The following is a 12,056-nucleotide window of genomic DNA, read 5'->3' as shown; positions in this document are numbered from 1 at the left end:
GGTCTACAAAAGAGTAAATGTACAGATAATGTGGATGTTGTGGCTATCGGTGCTACTTGCAACACTGGAGAGGCACTGCTGTGACAGATGGGTCACCAGGTAAATCTTCTGGGTCGGGCAAATTTCTCTGGCCTCTTGAAAACTTTAACGCTGTCTTTAGCGATGTGCAATTAACTGATATACTTTGCTTTGCATTTTACCTTTGCCAGACCAGGTGAATATGAATCCAAACTTAAACCAAAATGCAAACATTTGGCCCAGACACTCTAATGTAATTCAGCACATCAGAGGCTTATTAGCTAGGGTCTGTGTTTGGGGCACTGGTGGCAGGGACTGACCCACCTGTGGCATCTGCCGCTGGACTTCATGCACTCCACTCTAAGTGAAAGCCTGGGGCTGGTGCTCCAAGACCCACCACTTGTTACATTACTCCACTTAATTCCACTGACTTCAAAGAAGCTATGCTAACGTGGTCTATTTACTAGAAATACTCAGAAAATGAGATTTCCACCTGCCAAGACATTCAGGTATGCCAACATTTGGGTACATTCCCCAAAAAGCTGGAATATCATAAATGTTCATGGAGTGAATAGCTCAGAAAAAATCAGCTTGGAAATGTCAAGGTGAAAAAGAAGTTGTTTTGATCAAAGCCAAATATTTCATTTAGAAATGGCAACATTTTAACTATTTTTTAACATTTTGAAATGTCAGTATTTTTTGTTTTCCATACTTAGACACACCAACATATCTTTAAAAAAAATGATTCATTTAGAATTTTCCAGTAAAAATTGAGACAGTTTATTATAAACCAACATTTTCCTGCCAGCCATTTGATTTCTAACCAAAAAAAAGAAAAAAAATTTGATTTCACTGGGAAAACTTTTCAGTAAGAAATGTTTTGGTTTAACTCTTTAGTCTGCTTTTAAGAGGAATACTTTCCAGGATGCTGAAAAAAGTAACCTTAGAATTGTTTTAGAGTCTTGTCCATAGTGCTTGAATGTCTTAAATAGTGTAATTAGGTTTTTGTTTGTTTGTTTTGTTTTCCTCTCTCATTTCCAGGCATAAAAGTAACTTGAAAAGTAACCCAGGATCAAGGGATCTGGCTTGTTATCATACTGTGTTCATAACGGCCATAGAAGTAGGACGGAATTGTAATGCTACTCTTTGGCACTTTGGCATGAGACCCTTAACTCGTCTTCCATAAGCAGCCTGCATCTGTAGGAAGACCAATACCAAATAACATTTTTGAAGACTACAATTAAAGAGAATGTCAGTGCCTTTATTCTATGATGATTGCTGATAGATTTGATTATATTCAAAGTGTACTATGACCAGGAAATATTGGCTCAGATGAGACAATGGTAAAAGCAATGCCTCTTCACTCCGCAGTAGTGCAACATTTGCTCAAACAATGTACAAAGAAGCTGCGTTGGAGAGCAGAGGGAGGCTGTTGTTCTATGAAGGATTCTGTTCAGATCAGGAGCTCTGCACTTGCTAAGTGTCAAGGGCATTTTTCTGGAAGTGGATATTCTTGGTAGAAAGCTTTGGTAGAAAGCAGAGACCGGAACTGAGACATTTTCCTAGTAGGGGAAGACTGGGGCTGCTTCGCAAAGCATATAAAAAAAGAAATGCCAGAGTCCACTCTGAAGGAAAAGTCCCCTCATTGCCACTGTGTTATCACTGTCTGAAACTGAGTAATTAAAATCCTCTGTGATCAAAGTTCTTTTTCTAAAGGTTGTGCTTACCTGTAACTGTTTCCTGGCCTGCTTTCCTTAAGCCACAGCCAAATCACCACCAGCATGCAGCTGAAGGCTGTCCCGAGTTAATTTTGGCCTGCAATGTCCTGCAATTGCAGGGACTGCCTGTGAGGAGGCGGCTGTTGGGGCAGAGGTCTCCACTGGCGGGTCATGCTGAGGTTTTGAACTTCTAACCCCGGTGATTCAATAGAAAGCCTGTAAAAGTGGATGAGGAAGAGCTTCTGTCTCTGCTTGTAGTTGGGATTTCCTGGAGAAAGGACAAAAGAGGAGGGATCATTCCAGTGGGCAGGCTGGTAGTACAGGGTTTGGCTAAGTCCTGACCTCTAGAAATTGGACTGTAAAGTGGGAACAGGGCGTGTGACCTGCTTATTTACACATTTTATGCAGTACCTGAGCAATCTACACACCTGACAAGCTGTGTTCAAGGGAAGACTTGGACTGGTATAACACGGTGTATTGAGATGTGCTGGCAGATTTGAAGCCAGGTCCTCAGGACTGGAATAGCCTGGGCTACTGTGTCGTGGATGGCAGGACTGAGGCACATCAAAAGAACTGTGGGCACCCTACAACTCCAATAGCTTCAGGAGGAGAAACTGAGGGGAGCTGTTTGTCAGGAAAGAGGTCAATGAACAGAGCTGTGCGAGAGCCCCAGGACTGGGGTTACAGTGGATGCTGGAGGTCAACAGTGAGGCACTTCTCTTAAGTGATGTGTGTGAATGCACTTTGTAGCTGGTAGCCAGAGCAGCACCTGTCCTTGCCTCACTTAAATTGCATTGCATGCCAGGACACAGCAGAATGTAAGCAAGTATCTGTAGGGAATACAGCTATCATGAAATGGCTTTCATTCAGGAAGGATGGCAGAGGTCTAGATATGGAATGAGGAAGGGTCTACAGGGCCAGACGGGGGTAGGGAATGCCTAAGGCTGGATGTGAACAGAGCTGGATGTGGGAGAGCAGGGCAATGTGGAGTGCATCCCAGCTTGCAGGGAAGACCCGGAGATACTGTCTGCACAGTGGTGTCCCACTCTATGGACAGTTCCAGAGGCCAGTTATGATACGATCTCCCAGTTCCAAGTGTTATGAACTGAGCATAGATTGCATTAATTTGTGGTAAATACATGTCTGGTTCTTGTGGCAAGAGATGATCGCATGCCCCTCCACATGAGCATTTCATCAAGTCTCCCCTTTATGCCAATGTTTATTGCAAATGTCCTTTGACTATAAACAATTCCATGGTCTTTATTCTGGCTATAAAGCTGAATGTTCCTGGCAGGATCACAAGGCCCAGTTTATAACTGAATGATCTGTCATGGCCAGATGAAAGTCCAGCAAATGAAATTTATTACATGTGAAATCAACTTGTTTTTTTCGTCTAGAGAGCGTCATGGAAAACCTGGAAATGCATTTATAAGGGCACTGAAGAGTTCTCTGATGTCTTCTGTATTTTTATGAATCTTGATTGGTTCAGTAATGCTAGATACTTGGAACAGTTCTAACTGGCATCATGTGGATGGGAACTAAAGCGACTGTGTGTGCACTTTGTTTCAGGGTTTGGTTGATGGGTTAGGTCTAGGAGATCAACACTGGCTAGATTTGGATACTCTTACTCCTTACTCTTACTCTTCACTCATCATGTAACCCCATTAATTTCAGTTGAGGTTCTCAGGGATAAGGGACTTTTCAGTGAGCGCACCTATGTGTCCCCTGTCTGCACAGACCCACTGGTACTACACAGTCCTGGCGGTGCACGATCATTTTCAACCCTACTGCACAGTAGCAACAAGTAGTAGTAGCTTGAATTAGTAGCTCATTGCTACTGTGCAGTAGTGGTGGTGTCAGTTAGTGTTCGCCTATGCTACGTCATAGCATCTTATGTAGATGTGATCAGTGCAACTACAGTGAGAAGAATCAGGTCCACTGAAATCAGCTTAAAATTTCCAATGAATTTGCTGGTATCAAGCAAGAGTTTCAGAAGTGCTTTGCACTCAGCATTTTCTACTGTCAACACTGGAGAATCCTTAGCATCACCTTAGGCTGGGAATAATGGGAGCTGCTGAGTTCCTAGGACTTTTGCATGTCAAGCCACTAGTGAGCAGAAGTAACAATCTACAGTTGATCTTCCCCAGAATCCAGGTTTGTCTGGAATTTAGAGTTCTGGGCTTTGAGTAGATGCCAAAATTTTAAGGAAAAATTAGTCAAAACTGCCCAATTTGTCTGCCCTAGCTGCTGACAGACAAAACTTGTGACATGGGTGCTCGTGCAACTGACTCTCTCTATCTTGGGGCAGTTGATTGTATTATTTCTTCTCCTTAGTCTGGTTTTGTAGGTGTTAATTGATGATAATTAACTGGGGACATTAGCTAGCAACTGTGTATTGAGCTGGTCCCTGAGTGAATCATGATTGATTGGTAACTGATAACACAGTAGCTTAGCAGCCAGGCCTGCAGTAGTGTCTCCCATGCCCCAAGACAGACACAGTCCATCCCACAAGCACCCATGTCAGGAGTTTTGCCTGTCAAGCAGCCAGAGGTGCAGGGCCATAGAACCCCCCTGCACCAATCTCCTTGACAGCTGGCAGGCTTCGTGGCTGCAGCAGGGGCTACCATCCCTGCAGCTTTCACCCTGGTGCGCCTTAACACACACAGGGTCACCCATGTCATGAGTTTTGCTTGTCCGCAGCTTGAGGTGCAGTTCATTTGCAAATTTCATCCAAATCGGACAAAAAACAACGAAGTTATAGATATTTTATTGTTTCCCCATTATACCCTATGGCCGGATCTCCGAGGTGGCTCCAAGGCAGCTCCAAAGCGTTTTGGAAGCTCCAAAGTGCTTCAGAGAGCCTAACGAAGCCAGCGCTTCGATCCGGACATGCTGCTTCTGCTGCTAAAGCATCTGAAGCTTCTCTGGATCTGAAGCATGGTCCGAAGCCTTGCACAGCCCTACTAATTGCTGAGGAAGCCACTGGTGTGGTAATGGGTGGTACCAGGTGCATAGCATTTCTGAAAACTCAGTTCTAGAAGTCTGGGTTGCACCCAGCTTCTGGAGAGTCAATGGGGATATTGGAAGCACATTGGTTGGTGCTGGGGGGGAGGGGGGAGCAGTATGCTCACCACAATACCAACTTATCAGTACTTGGGTTGTGAATATTTTTGCTAGTGTTCTTCCTTCCAGGGCTATAATCTCCCAGGACAGAGGGGATGAAATCTTCAAGTCACACACATGAATGTTCTCATAGCTCAAACTATGCTGGATGTACCAACAAAGGTCACTTCTCAGCAATGGTAACAGGAGAGGATCCTGGCTGTGACACTTTTATCATTGTACAGAACTGAGGAGGAAGGTGTTTTTTCTCTCCCACATAATTTGGATTTGTGTTTCATCAACAAAGGAAGATATGAGTGTTTTGCAGTAGGAAGGATCAAAAGAAGGCAGTTGTGTGACAGAATGATGGCAAATCTCCAGGTTTCATGGCCCAAGAGGAAAGTAATACTGACAAAGTAAAGCATTAAAGTCTCACCAGGTGGCTTCAAAAATGAGATTGTTTGGCCTCTGAGAAAGGGGTGGGGAGGAGGGGAAAGAGGGATGGGAAAAGAGACTCAGGGGATGGAGGGCCTAAGGTAAACCAGAGGATAAATGAAAGGTCAAGGAACAGATTTCCAGTTGAGCTCAGCTTGCATTTAGGTACCAGAGTAACAGTGCTCTTTACTGTTAGGCCTGTGAAGCGGCAAGTATTCGCTTTGGAATTGGATTCAAACGATTCAGAGGGACAGTGATTTGATTTGGTGATTCAAATCACTGTCCCAGTTCAATTTGGCTGAACTGGATTTGAGGATTCGGTGCTGCTTCGGAGATTCAGCCATAGACTAAACAGGCACCAGTGCTCGATGCTGGACACAGCTGCCTCCAGCTGGTAAGTCTGTTGTGGTGGGTAAGTCTGTTGTGCAGGGAGGCAAGGGGCATGGGGGGGCAGATCAACACCCCCACAGCAAGGGAGGGATTGGGGCTGTGGCCAGGGCCCAGGCTGGGGCAAGCGCTGCCCAGGGAGGGGGTGGGGCAGCTTGTGCCACCGGGAGCGCTGTCTGGGAGCTGTTTGTGTGGCAGCTTGTCCAGCGGCTCTCACTGCTGCTCCCACTGCCAGTCTGGGAGGGCATGGGGTGGGGCCATATGCCCCAGGAGCTGCCTGGGGCAGGCAGGGCCTGGGGCTGCACCGGGCGAAAGGCAGAAGGCGTTGGGAGTCGGGGCTATACCCCTCCCCCGCCGCCACATGCGTAGCCAGTGTGGGGCCGGCGCGAGACTGAACCCCTGTTTTGCCTTTTTTTATGGCCACTAGTACTGTTAGGGCTTCTCTTCTGTCTACTTGAATTGTTGCACAAGTTCTGCAGGTCCATTTCATATTATTCTCGCCCTCCTCCTGGTTGCTGGCCACAAGTACTGCTGAGCTTTCTCTTCTGTGTACTGTTTGAATCGTGGAGGCTTTCTTCACAGGCTTTGGCCCGAGCATCGGCTCAAGTATGGTAAGAGTTGCACAAGTTCTGCAGATCCATTTCATATTATTCTCGCCCTCCTGGTTGCTGGCCATGTTTGCTAATGAGTGTATTATGGAATTGTAATTAGGGGATTGTTGCTGGCCACAAAGCAGAGGCTTTCTTCTCGGTTGCGGACCAAGCACTCTGGCAAATTCCCTCCTGGGGTTTGGGTAGTAGGCCCATGCCTGCGACCTTTTTGCCCCACTCACCCACCTCTGCCTTACACCTCTCCGTTGCACCCTTGTAACTTTCAAATTGTTGCTGGCCCGGAAGGAAGCTGAGGCTTGAGTTTCTTCTCTTAATTGTAGGGGCTTTCTTCTTGGTTGCTGGCCAAGCCCTCCTGCTTTCTTCACTGTCTTTGGCCCAAGCAAAGCTTGAGTATGGTAAGAGTTGTTGTCTTCTGACTGGGGTAAATACAGAAAACATGCCTTCAGGCCCATTTCATATTATTCTCACCCTTCTAACTACTGGCCATGTCCCAGCAAATTCAGACTGGGGTACATGTCTTCTGACTGGGGAAAAGCTTCTTGCTGGGGAAAACCCTCCCTGCCTCCTGCATCAGCATGAGTTGCACAAGTTCGCAGGCCCATTTTATAGTCTTCTTGTCCTCCTCCTGGTTACTGGCCATGTCCCAGCAAATTTGGACTGGTGTACATTTCTTTTACTGTGCTGGGGTACATGTCTTCTGACTTCTACCCACCCACCACTCTGTCTCCTTGAGCCCTCTATCTCCTTGAGTTTCTTCTCTGACTTGTGGAAGGAAGGAGGATTTTAAATAACTAAGGATAACAGAAAGTAGTATAACAGAAGTGGGCATTTTCCTCCCTAGCACCTTTAAAATATAAAACGGCACCTGCCTGCCTGCCTCCCTTCCTCTTCCTCTCCCTCTCCTCCATCCCTCCTGGATAACAGTCCATGCTGCAACTTTCCAGTAATGCCATGACTCCATAAAAGTTGTGCAGTCATCAGCTCTCTGAAAACCACATCATCCACCCCCCCATTGGCCATGCATGTCATGTAGACCAAAAATAAAACACTGCTGGGACATGGCCAGTAACCAAGAAGGGTCACTAACCAGGCTGCCTGCCTGCCTGTCTCTCACCTTCCAACCATGCAGCCCTCCATCCATCCCTCACCAAGTGACATACTGCATGTGATTGGAGAAAGGGAACACTCACACTTTTTATATAACAACAGTTGCTTGATTAGTAGTAATGTTAGAAATGGAATATTGTTAGAAATGGAGTATTGTTAGAAATGCACAGCTTGCATCTTGCACCTGGTAAGAAAGAAACACTGCCAAGGACTTTTTTCCTTGCCGAGCCTTGCCACAGCTTTTCTTATACTAAATTGCAGACTCTCCCCCAGCTTCTCCCTAGCCTTTCTCATTACAGAAGCTGGAATTCAACTGACTGTGTCCTTGAAAGGGGGGCGGGTTTAAACTCTTGGTGACCTATAGTAGTCTCTGAGCATGCTTAATTAGCTGATGCATATTTACCTCTCCGCCCTGCATACTTAAGTCGCATCGGGGTGCTGACACAGCCATCAGGCCCAACCTGGAGACCTGTGGGATATTACTCAAAGGTTCTAGATCCAGTTGCACTCGGGTGGCCAGCCTGTCTTTGGGCTGTGGCAGCCACAGCAGTGGTTGTTGAAGAAGCCCAGAAGATAGTCATGGGTGCGGATATGGAAATACACACCCCTCATGGAGTTCCCCAGATTCTAGGAACTGAGGGAGGAAAGTTTCTCAACCCCTCCAGACAATCACGGTATGAGATATTTTTGCTCTCTAATCCAGGACTTACTTTCAAACATACTACAGCCTTGAACCCTGCAACCTTGCTGCCGGAACCAGGGAAACCGATGCATGACTGCCTTGAGGTCCTGAATCAAACCACACAGGTGCGGCCTGATCTTGCTGAGGACCCAATTGAAGACCCAGATGCTGAATACTTCGTAGACGGCTCCAGCTCTGTCATCGATGGAAAAAGACGAACAGGATGTGCAGTGGTAACCTTGGATAAGGTAGTATGGAGGGAGTCATTGCCGAGCTCATGGTCAGCACAGGCCGCGGAACTCACTGCGCTCACCTGAGCATTACAGCTGGGGACAGGCCAGCGGGTTAATGTATACACTGATTCTCGCTATGCTTTTTCTACGGTCCATGCGCACGGACTATTGTGGAAGGAAAGGGGTTTCATTATGGCTTCTGGGAATAAAATTGCTAACAGCCCTCAGATTATCAAGCTACTACAGGCACTCCACCAGCCTAAAGAGGTAGCAGTCATTCATGTGCGGGCCCATGGGAAGGCTGCTGAGGAAAAGCATAAGCTTGGAAATGCAAAGGCTGATGCGGCAGCAAAGGAAGCCACATTTATTGGTGGAGAAGCAGAGGAAGTATCCAGGCAGGCCTTGTCCCATGCCATATGGCCATACGTCCAGGATTTAGTCCCGCAGTATTCCCCTGAAGAAGATAAATTTGCACAGAAGGCTTGTGCAAAAAACAACTCCCGGGGTGGTGGATAGTACCGGGAAGAAAGGTCATGATACCCAGGCCATTGCTTCGGGAAGTGCTGCATCAGCTTCATGCAAGAACCCATATGGGAGGCTTAGCTATGGGTGATCTAGTGATCTGCCAAGCAGTAGCCCCAGGGCTATATGTAGAATCTCAGCGTATTGCTACCAGGTGCATCACATGCCAGAAAGTAAACCTTCGAAGGAAACCCCCTGTGCCAATGGAAGGTAGACCCTGGGCAGCGTACCCTGGACAAGCATGGCAGATTGATTTTGCCGAGCTCCCACAGTCCGGACATCATGGGTTTTTACTTGTCATGGTAGACCAGCTCTCTGGTTGGGTCGAGGCATGGCCCACCAGGACTGCCACTGCGGCTACAGTAGTGAAGTATTTGTTGCAGGAGATCATTCCCCGGTATTCTCTGCCTGAATCCATCGAGTCAGATCAAAGACAACACTTTGTGGGAAAGGTAGTTCAAGAAGTCGCACAAGCTCTCAAGATCACTTGGAAACTACACACACCATGGAGACCACAGAGTTCAGGACAAGTGGAATGCATGAATAGGACCTTAAAGACTCTACTCACCAAAATCTGTACTGAAGCACGCCTTAAGTGGCCTCAAGCATTGCCGCTAGCTCTTACTTGCATTCGAAACACTCCCCGACGGGGCATTAAATTAACCCCATATGAAATTATGTTTGGCAAGCCCCCTCGAGTCTTACCCCCTGGGATGTGAGAAAATGTAACTTTTGAATTAGGTAATAGCGAGCTTCATATGTACATTATTGCTTTGCAGTCTGTCTTGTCTTCTCTTCACAGGTATGCAGCCTCCTTTCAGCGTCTGCCTTTAGATGTACCGGTACATGACTTCTGCCCGGGAGACTGGGTCTTGGTGCAGCGGTGGAAAAAGGAACCTTTGACTGAGAGGTGGAGTGGCCCTTTGTTGTTATCAATGTAGTAAGAGAAGCAGGATTGAGCAGCCCTAGCCGCCAGCCTATATCCCCGCTTCCCCCAATTGCTCCCCCAGGGACAAATTTGTATGTTGACATGATGGAAAGAATTGCAGGTACCTTCAATCTCACCAACTGCTGGGCCTGTGGGGGACTCTGAGAGGCCAGAGAACAGTGGCCTTGGAGGGCTTTTCCTTTGGCCCCAAAATGGTTGGTAAGTGATAAGGCGGATGTTAAGAGTACTGGTCAAGAATCGGATGAGAACCGCAGCTGGGATCTTTCCCAACTGGCATTAGGAGAGTACTGTCACTAGATTGATAACCACCACAGTTGAAGGGATGCAAGTTGCAGCAGTCCCCCTCAAAGCGCAGACTGTAGCAAAAGTCATCATACTCAGAAAAATTCCTCATAATTATCTTGATCTGCCTAAATGAAAATGGGGAGCAGAAAGCATGTTGAGGGGGGAATATTGTTAGAAATGGAGTATTGTTAGAAATGCACAGCTTGCATCTTGCACCTGATAAGAAAGAAACACTGCCAAGGACTTTTTTCCTTGGCCAGCCTTGCCACAGCTTTTCTTATACTAAATTGCAGACTCTCCCCCAGCTTCTCCCTAGCCTTTCTCATACAGATTACAGAAGCTGGAATTCAACTGATTGTGTCCTTGAAAGGGGAGGGGTTTGAACTCTTGGTGACCTATAGTAGTCTCTGAGCATGCTTAATTAGCTGATGCATATTTACCTCTCCGCCCTGCATACTTAAGTAGTTAATTATACTATACATGCGATGTATGTAGTGATGTAACCACATGTATGCTTGTATGAAACGGAAGTGAGCTGTAAGAGTTCCTGTTTCTGCACACGTGCCCAGGAGGAAAAAGATAAATACAGCCTGCAAAATTCCTTGGTGGGTTCAGAGTAATCTGAGTTTTTGACTCTGCTCTGACCCTATTTGCAAATACACCTTTTGTGCCATCTAATGAGTATGTGTCTGTGATTTTGGTGGCCTCCAGAGAAACGAACTGCTTTAAGCATCAGACCTGGGAGTGGGGGAGCAGTTTACAGCCAGCTAGGGGTGGAAGTGCAGTAGCTTCCCAGGCTGGACACAAAGGTGGTCAGGGCCCGTATTTCAGATTGGTTGGCCTCCCCTCCAGGAACCTCAATAATATGTCTGGGGATAGCCATATGTTGCATAACACTTCTGACCTCTCTATAGGGAACAGAGTGCTTTTTGAACCCCTGGCCTTGGCTGGTTAGCAGCTCCCTGCTAGGATGACTCCCTGAGGTAGCTGAGACCCATCTGATGAGGACATGCTGATACCTAGTATAGAGCCCCTGGGAGGAATTATCCAGTGCTCTGACTTGAAATGCAGAGACATTTCTTGAATTTGGATGAAAAGAAGTTCTCCCGCCATGATGCTTTCTTTGAATACACTTGATTCTGTAGAGGCCTAGAGGTAGCTGAACAGATTACCCAGGAGCTGCCTTGGGAGTGCTGCTTCTCGTTTTCCTCTAACTTTCTCCTTGTCTTTTGAGAAGCCTGAACGGAGAGATATGGAAAGGGAGGACAAAGCAATCCTGACCAAAATCTGATGAACTCTCTCCAGGGGGGTAGTGGGTTGCAGCCAGCCAGGGATGTGGGGGAGGTGAGGACAGTCTGCAAACCTGACCCCAAAAGGTGCTGCATGCAGGATTTTGTAAAGAAAACATTGTATTGCAAAGAAAGCATTGAACAAAAATCATTTTTGCATTGTACCTCGCAAAAGCAGTACAGCCTGCAAAGAAAAACTGCCAGGGGGTCAGAAAAAAGAAGAAGCTGTTTTGGAGCTGCAGCAGCAGGCGCTAACCCCAACCCCCGACCCCTCCTCAGTGACCATGCATATGAAATGCATTATAATGCATTAAAGACTTGCTAAAGGTGAAAGGCCCTGGGAGGTCCATGCAGGGAGAAGTTTTGCAGATTGCCTGCTTGCCGCTGGGGGTGGGTGGGTTTGTTTAGTCTTTTTTCTTACAAGAAATGCTGGCTGCACCCTAGCACTTAACAAGCATTTGACCTCCCTCCAATAACAGTGCACACTGGAACTCTACAATTCTTTCCATTAATACCATGACTCTATGAAAACCCACAAGCACAGCATCCCTATGCTGAGGCGGGCATGATCTCCAAGAACCACAACACACACCTACCCCAAAGAAAACATGACACATATATACAGCACAAATAAAACACTTCATTAAAAAGGGGGGGGTGCAGTGAATTTTCTTCTTCTTCTTGTAAAAGAAAAGGGATAATTAAAAAAAAAATTAAG

The sequence above is a fragment of the Crocodylus siamensis genome, chromosome 8 (assembly GCF_052110815.1).
Source record: "Crocodylus siamensis isolate JL-2025a chromosome 8, ASM5211081v1, whole genome shotgun sequence".
In the NCBI taxonomy this organism is placed as follows: Eukaryota; Metazoa; Chordata; order Crocodylia; family Crocodylidae; genus Crocodylus; species Crocodylus siamensis.
The sequence above is the reverse complement of the archived record's forward strand: the minus strand, read 5'-3'. Positions refer to the sequence as shown.